This window comes from Curcuma longa, chromosome 8 (genome assembly GCF_044706935.1).
Source record: "Curcuma longa cultivar G26 ecotype Majalengka, Jawa Barat chromosome 8, ITB_CL_G26_1.1, whole genome shotgun sequence".
In the NCBI taxonomy this organism is placed as follows: Eukaryota; Viridiplantae; Streptophyta; class Magnoliopsida; order Zingiberales; family Zingiberaceae; genus Curcuma; species Curcuma longa.
In genome coordinates, this window is record NC_133868.1 from 431,629 (window position 1) to 440,030 (window position 8,402).

The window sequence follows — 8,402 nt, forward strand, 5'->3', positions numbered from 1 at the left end:
ATACCTAAATTGATCCTAAAGTGTCCCAGTCAAATGTATATACTTTTTACGAATAGAATTTATATTTACTGAATATAAAAACCAGTTAACATAATACTAACAATAATGTCATTCATGTCGATTCGCTTTACTTGTTTAAATTCATATACAAACTGGGCATGCAACCCAACGAGAACACTGCCACCAAATTACAAGATAGTGGCAAATAGCGGTAGCTGGAGCGAGCTGTTCACCTCCGTTTGGGCAGCTGGAAGGTGCGCTTCAAGAACCGGTTGGCTACGTCGTCGTTCCGGTGACAGAGCACGCGAAGCATGGTGTAGGGGTCGGCACGGTGCCACTTTCCGGTCGCCGTCGGCATCGGCACCCTCTCCAGCGAGCGCCCCAGCCCTCTGGCCTCGCAGGCTGCGATGCTGAACTCCTCTACTAGCTTCTCCGTCGGCATTGCCATCAGCGCCACCACCCCGTCCGCCGCTGCCGCTGCCTCCGACACAACCTCCTCCCCGCACGCTGGGGAAAACAGCCGCTTCAGGCTCGCTAGGTCCTTCGCCACCATCTCGAAGTCCGCCCGCGTAAAGGCCCTGCCGCTGCCCCCCGCCAGCAGGACCATCAGGAACGCCTCCAGCGTCACCCGCATCACCACCGGCAGGATCGTCGCCAGCGCCCTCTCGGAGAGCACCGTGGCGAGATGTGCCATGTTGTGGGTCAGCGCGCGCAGGGCCGCGTCGATCCGAGCGCCAACCACGCTCCCCAGGTAGAGAAAGTCGTAGAAGAAGTGGGCGGAGTCGAGGAAGATGAGGCGGTAGGCGGCGACCTCGACCACGTGGAGGATGACGGTATGGATGGAGGAGCGGGCGCCATCGAAATGGCTGAATGTGAGGAGGAGGAGGAGGTGTCGTCGATGAAGGATTGGAGGAAGGCGAGGATATGGTGGAGGGTGTTGAGGCGGACGTAGAGGCGCTGGGTGGTGCGGCTGGCCGTGTGGCGGTGGGCATCGCCTACCTCGTGGGCTGCGCGGGGAATGGGGAAGCTGCTGGGGTCGATGGCCACGACGCCGGCGTTGCAAGGAGCGGCCGCCTTCTTCCAGAAGCTGGGACACTCTCGAATCCTGATTGCACCTTGTCAATGGAGGATGCGCAAGCACGTAGCTCTCCTTCGAACCTTGCATGGAACATGTTAACAGTAACCATTTTGACATCATAAGTGAGGCATTTACCAGTAACAGTATTAACATAAGTTCATTTGCTACCAAAATACAGCATTACATTTTTTCTTCTAACTTGTATTTTCCAATTTTGTTGATAATGTATATTTCAACCTCTCCCACTGTTCTTAAGAAAGTTTCAAAACTTGTTCTGGTTTAGTTGCTCGTTAACATTAGTTTCTTGTGTAAGAACTTAAAGTATTTCTTGCCTGTGTTAAAGTATTTGGTCATCAGAAATAGTAGTCTTACCACATGATGCAGCAAACAAACTGTAGTCCTTGAAGAGAGTATCTAATCCAACTGCAAGGTCTTGTGCTAATTCAGTTTTTGCAGCTCCTTGGATCTCAAAAAACTCATCCACTGTCACCTTGGCTAGCTTCATTAGATTCTACTGCAGACTCTGCATAAGGCTCCGATTTGGACATAGGACTCCAATTCTGTAACCATTGCCAAGTGTATTTGACCATTATTAGTGCTATATTATTGAAAGGATAAGAACATGCTAATAGGAATAAATGCAATGAACTAACCTCACTCTCCCTTGCGCTGTTGATACACTGTCTTTCCATCCTGAGCCTATCATCCACCCAATGCTTGAGAAGCTTGAAAAGGAGGTAGTCCACTCCATAGGCAGTGATTTCATGCAAGATTTCCTTCCTACCTTCTTCAGACTCAGCTGTGTCCTTAGTTACCATTTGAATTAGCAGTTTCTCTAGATTCCCTGCAATCTTTAGAAGATTGGCCAACTCTTTTGTTAAGCATGAGAACTTATACATGTACTGCCTCAGTACAGCACCAAAACAGCTGTGTAGAGTCACAGCAGCAATTGCTCCAGGAACAGGATGCCACCTCTTTAGTAATGGACTGTATTTAGCCTTCTCCACGAAGGCTATTTCTTGTCGCTTTTGTCAGATTTATCATGGTATCATTAGGATCCTCATCTACTTCTACCATCATGTTATCGAATTTTCCATGACCATTGTCATATACCTACATTCACTAGGCATAGCATGTTAGCAAACCCGTTCGCGAGCACTTAACTTTAATAACTGTTGATGCCAAAATGAAGCTAATTGAAAAAGCCTATCAAAATGAGAAGAGGATTCGAGACCAAACATTTTGTGAAGGGGGAATATAGTGGTAGTTCTACTAACCTTTGTAAAAGCACTCTTCACAGAAGTTCTTATATATTGATCAACACAGTTTCTGGATAACAAATTTCTCCCATCCCTGATGTCATTCTTCACTATCATTCCCACACTTCCAATGCTTGATGTCTCTTCCCTGACTATCTTTGTGGCCAAGACTGCCAAACAGAGCACACTGTCCATCATCGTTACATCTTTCTGAAAGCACTCGTGATAATCCAAGAGCTGCTTCTCTGCCCACAACTTCAGTGAGGTCATTGTTGGCATCAAGACCTTCATGTAACCAGGCTCCCTGTCAAGTTGCTTAGCATCTATTGCCACCTCATCCAACATTGCCAATGTTGCATGCATTAGGTCAGATTCCACAAGCCCAGTCACAATGTATTGCTCGAACAAAATCCAAGTGAAACACACATCATGAATCATTTTATTAATTCCCAAGGTAGTCCATGTCTTCTTGATAAGCTCAAGCAACTCATCCAGCTCCTCTATCACAATCGTTGGTTCCTTGAGATCAAAGATTGATCGAAACAGGCACAAGTAGAGGTGTACATTTAAGGGGAATCCATCAGCCCAATGACACACTTCCACTGAAGCAACACTCTGGTGACGCCATGCTAAGGACATAGCACAATTGCATAAGGCACGCATGGCCTCTGAATGCTTGCTGGTGTCAATAGGTTTGAACTCACTTGCAGAGATGATCTCTCTGAAACGAAGTCCTGCTGGAGTATAGACGGTCAGTAGGGAGCGATGAGTGCAAGATCAATCCTGCTTCCAAGACTTTAAGCTGACGATGTTGCCATCGGTGGTATTCATGAATATCAAATTCAACTGGCCTTAGATGGCGAAGAAGCTCCAAAGGGAGGATGATGCTCTCCACTTGCTTGGATACCTGATTAGAAAAAGAGAAAATTTTTTTCCCTTCATGGTGATTTTTCTTCTATCACCGCCACAAGTTGTGCTTCTCTCATCATTTTTTTCTATCCTCTCTTCTCACACATATTATTTGTTCTCTTCTCTCTAATTTATCTTCTCTCAATTTTTCCCTTACCATCGTTTTTTCCTTCATTCACTCTTTTCCTTTATTTTTCCTTTTTCTTCTATTTTCAATGTCAAATACTTGAAGCAAAAGGCAAATTTGTCTTGGAGTTGGACATATTAGTACTCAATATCATAAACAATTTGATATAATTTTTGTCGGTGGTCTTACAACTTTAGGACAATCAACTGTTTCACAAATTTATCCTAAAGTGCTCTTGTCCATGCTTACTCTTGGTAAACCACTAAAGTTTTCATCTACTGAATGGTATATTAATATTGGAGTAACTCATCATGTTACATCAGATTACAATATTCTTACAGAAGTAACACTATATCATGACTCGGATACGGTGCAAGTAGGCGATGACTCAGATTTGTAAATTACTAATCTTGGAAATACATATATTCATTTATCTAATCGTACTTTTCACATGCATGCACAACATTTTCTACATCCCATCTATTCCTAAAATTTTGCTCTCCGTATGTCAGTTTTGTCTTGATAACGATGTCAGTTCTGAATTTCATCGTAATCATTATCTTATAAAGATAGAGGAACAAATACTATCTTATTTTATGGGGGAATCAAACATAACCTCTATTATCTTCAAAGTTATTCAATTAAAACTTTCATTGGTGAACACACAAATAAACCAGCTTGACATGTCCGACTTGATCATCCTTCTCTTTGTATTATTCAATCGATCATCAATAAGTATGATTTACCCACTTCCTTTATCTCCTTTCCGTCTCATTTATTTAAGGTCTGCATGAAATCTAAAAGTCATAAGCTACCTTTCTCTTCATCTGATCATATTTCTAATCTTCCACATGAATTAATTCATTCGGATATTTAGAGCCCTACACCTATCTTGTCTAACTGAGGTTTTGGTTTCCTATATTATGTTACTTTCATTGATCATTTTAATAAATATACTTGGCTCTATCCTATGAGAAGAAGATCTGATTTATTAGACATATTTTGTTATTTTCAAAAACAAGTTGAATGATATTTTAATCGCAAAATACTCTCTTTATTCTGATTGGGGAGACGAATATCAAGCTTTCCTCGTCATTTTATCTCTTGTAAAATCGTTCATTGAGTCTCTTACCCTCATACTCTAGAGCAAAATGACTCTGTTGAGAGAAAGCACAAACATATTGTTAAAACTGCCTTAGCTCTTCTCCATCATGCATCAGTTCCGCGTAAATTTTGGGATGAAGCTATTTGTACTCCAATATATCTCATAAATCAACTTCCTATCTTATTGCTCAATCATAAGTGTCATTTACAAAAACTTTATAATCAAACTCTTGACTACACTTTTCTTCGAATTTTTTATTATGCATGTTATCCATGGTTACGCCCCTACTCTAAACATAAACTTGACTCTCATTTACTACAATATGTTTTCCTTAGTTATAGTAATTTACACCATGGGTATCGTTGCTTGCATATACCAACAAGACGAATATATATTTCATGGCATGTTAATTTTTATGAGTCTTTATTCCCTTTTTCGGCAGCTTCTTCAATCTCTCCTCCAAATACAAGTGACACATTCTTGATGCCACCTAACATTATAGGAAGTGATGGCATCCTAGGTCCTGCTCTGGAGCTCTCTAATAACTCCCCTATATCATCGAAATCACCTCAAATTTTTGTTCCCATAAGAGCAAGATGCGCTAACAATATCAGAAGGGACAATACATTAGACCCTATTCCATGTCCAATCTCAAAAGCCTCACCAACCATAGATAATATGTTTTTTGGCTCTGGATCCTCAAATAATACAAGTACATCATCAAAATCACCATGTCAGCTCACTTCCTCATCACCATCAACTAGTGATTCAAATGATAGTGCTCCTCGTCATATGCTTTCCTTAGGTCTATGCACGTTGCCCACCAATGACAACCTAATATTCCCTTCCACAAGCCTTAATGGTTTCTTCAAAATCTATTAAACTAACTTATTTTTCACAAGCAAACAAAAATCTAAATTTGCGTAGTGCAATGACTACAGAATTTGATACATTTCTTCACAATGAAACATGAAGTCTAGTTTCGCGCACTCTCTCCATGAATGTTGTGGACTCTAAATGGGTATTCCGCCTTAAGCATCGAGCTGATGGTTCTCTTGAACGGTACAAAGCTCAACATATAGTCAAAAAGATTTAGTCAACAATTAGATATTGACTTTCATGACACCTTTAGCCCAGCTATCAAAATTACATCTGTCAAATTATTGTTATTGGTAGCTTTTAGTTCTAATTGGCTTATACGACAACTGGACATTTCTAATACTTTTCTTTATGGTCATCTTGAGGAAACTATATTTATGGAGAAACTATTAGGGTTTATCCATCCACAATTTCCATTTCATGTTTGTTAACTAAAAAAATTCATATATGATCTTCGACGAGCTCCTCGTGCATGGTTTCATCGATCATCTAATTGGTTATAAGCTCAAGGATTTTTTGAATCAAAGACGAACTCTTCACTATTCTACAAATATAATGATGGATCTATGATATTTTTTCTTATTTATGTAGATGACATTTTAATAACCAACAATAATCAAAAGGGTATCACAATTCTATTAAGTCTTATCAATCAAGAATTTCCTATTCGAGATTTGGATAGTGTTCATTTTTTTCTTGGTATTGAACTTATCCCACATGATGAAGGTTGTCTCCTTTCTCAGAGCAAATATATCACTGAACTTCTTCAAAGAACGTTCGGTCTCCATACCAATTGTTATAAACAACTTCTTTGTAACTTCATCCTCTCCTACTATGTCTGATCTTCAAATTTATCGAAGTATTATTGGAGCCTTACAATCTGTCACTATCACAAGACTTGAGATTACCTTTGTAGTAAATCGTGCTTATCAACTTATTATGCTCCAACTGAATAAAATTGAGATAATGTGAAAAAATACTTCGCTATCTCAAAGGTATTATTTTATATGGTCTTCTTCTATATCGTCAATCTTCTAGAGACTTACATGCTTATAGCAATGCGGATTGGGCAAGCTCTCCTGAAGGCAAACACTCTACTAGTGGGTATGCAATATTTCTTGCATGAAACCTTATCTTATGTAATTTGAAAAAGTAGCCTATAATATCTCGTTTAAATACTGAGGCTGAATATAAAATTATAGTCAATACAACGTTTAAAATTATTTGGCTTTAATAGTTTCTTTCAGAACTTCATCTTGTATCAAATGTTGTACTAAAAATTTGATATGATAATATTGGAGTGACATATCTTACAGCAAATCAAATCTTTCATGCTCGTACAAAACATGTAGAAATTAATTTTCATTTTGTTCGAGGATATGTGGCAACTCAACAATTATCTATCTCTTATATTTCTACAGAAGATCAACTTGTTGATATCTTTACTAAGCTATTATCCAAGCAACATTTTACCAGACTAGCAAACAAACTCACGTCAAAAGCCTTCATTGAGTTTGTCAAGAGTAAAAGAGAACTATTCAAAAAAGTTAATTATTAGATTAGATCTTTTCTTTTATAATATATCAATTGATAATTTTTTTTAATAAATTGCATCCCTCATAGACAAACCATTAATCAAGAAGTTTTATTTCTTCGCATCTTTTTTCTTCTCTAGTTCGGTTATCTTTTTCTAACAAGGATCGGTTCAAGCTGTTAGGAAACAGTACACCAACAAATGTGAGAGAAGAAATTAATTGTTTCTATCTTAAACCCTCAGGAGGATGTATTCATCCTAAGACGCCAGCTCCAGCTCCTAGATTATGCCAAGAGAAAAGTATGAGAAGTTCCACGTGACCAAAATTCAGGCTGGAAAGTTGATTTCACATTTATCCATTGTCATCGTCAAAGTTCATTTCTATTAAATCAGCAATCCCGCTGAGTTATTTTTCTTTCAATTTTTCGGTCTGAAATGCTACCGTACGTTTCGACAGCTGACAATAGGTTTCCTAAAACCAAAAGGAGCATTTGATGAATGGAAATATATATGGTGAGCAGGACATCAAATTGTAATCGATAGGATCATTCATCGCAAAACTTGTTAGATTCAATCGAAATTGGTCATGACTAAATTATGGTTTTGGCAAACATGATAACAGCCAGCAATACCTGGCCCACGAGAAAGCGCATGAGGATTTTCCTGAGACGGGCGTCGGTTTGCTCTGTAAATCCCATCTGCGTCCGCAAGATCTCCGCCGACGTCATCGGCCGAGGCTTCCCCTTTGCCGTCTGAGGCAGCGTTGCGAACAGCGACCCCGACGCCGATGTCGAAACCATAGTCCTTACAGGCACCGACGGCTTCGCACTCAGACCCAAAGCGTCTTTTACACGGCTTGTCGCCGGCGTCAGGCCCCCGCGACCGGGAGAGGAGGCTTTTGTCCCCGCGTCGCTTCCATCACGGGCGCGGCCTCCGGAGGACGAACGGAAGCAGGCGAAGAAGAGCTCATAGGCGGTCTCCTTGAGCTCGTCGCGGGTGAGGGTGTCGAGGCGACCGAAGGGCCACTGGAGCTCGCCGCCGTCCTCCTCCTCCGGCTCTTCCAACACGGAGAAGCCACTGGAGCTAGAAGATCGGCGGCGCAGGCGGGTGCCCATCGTCCACGGCGGCTGTGAGCGGCTAATGGCGGGGGTGTCGGTGTTGTGCTGGGTTGGGTCAGGTGGCGTTAGCGCGCTGAGGAGCTGCGTCTTCTGCGGAAGATTGTATAAAAATAGAGCAATGGACGACGGTCAAACAAATAATATATAAAAAAAGACACAAATAGTTTTCCTATTTTCCAGACCACGCTTTAACTTGTTCTCGAAATTGTCCATTTACATTTAAAAATTTCAAACTCCCATTATTTTATCCTTTGTTAAATTCCGTACTTAAACATAGCCAATGAAAAAAATACACGTGTTATTTCATTGCATAATCATGAATTTAAAATTTAAAGTATTTTATTTTAAAATTATTTTTATTTTAAAGAAAAATATCTAATAATTTTATGAAAT

At 40.4% G+C, this 8,402-nt stretch overlaps 1 pseudogene; it reads right to left on the minus strand.

Moving 5' to 3' along the window:
- Nucleotides 1-229: 229 nt before the first annotated feature.
- Nucleotides 230-8,006, minus strand: LOC141833811 (protein unc-13 homolog; annotated as a pseudogene).
- Nucleotides 8,007-8,402: the final 396 nt, after the last annotated feature.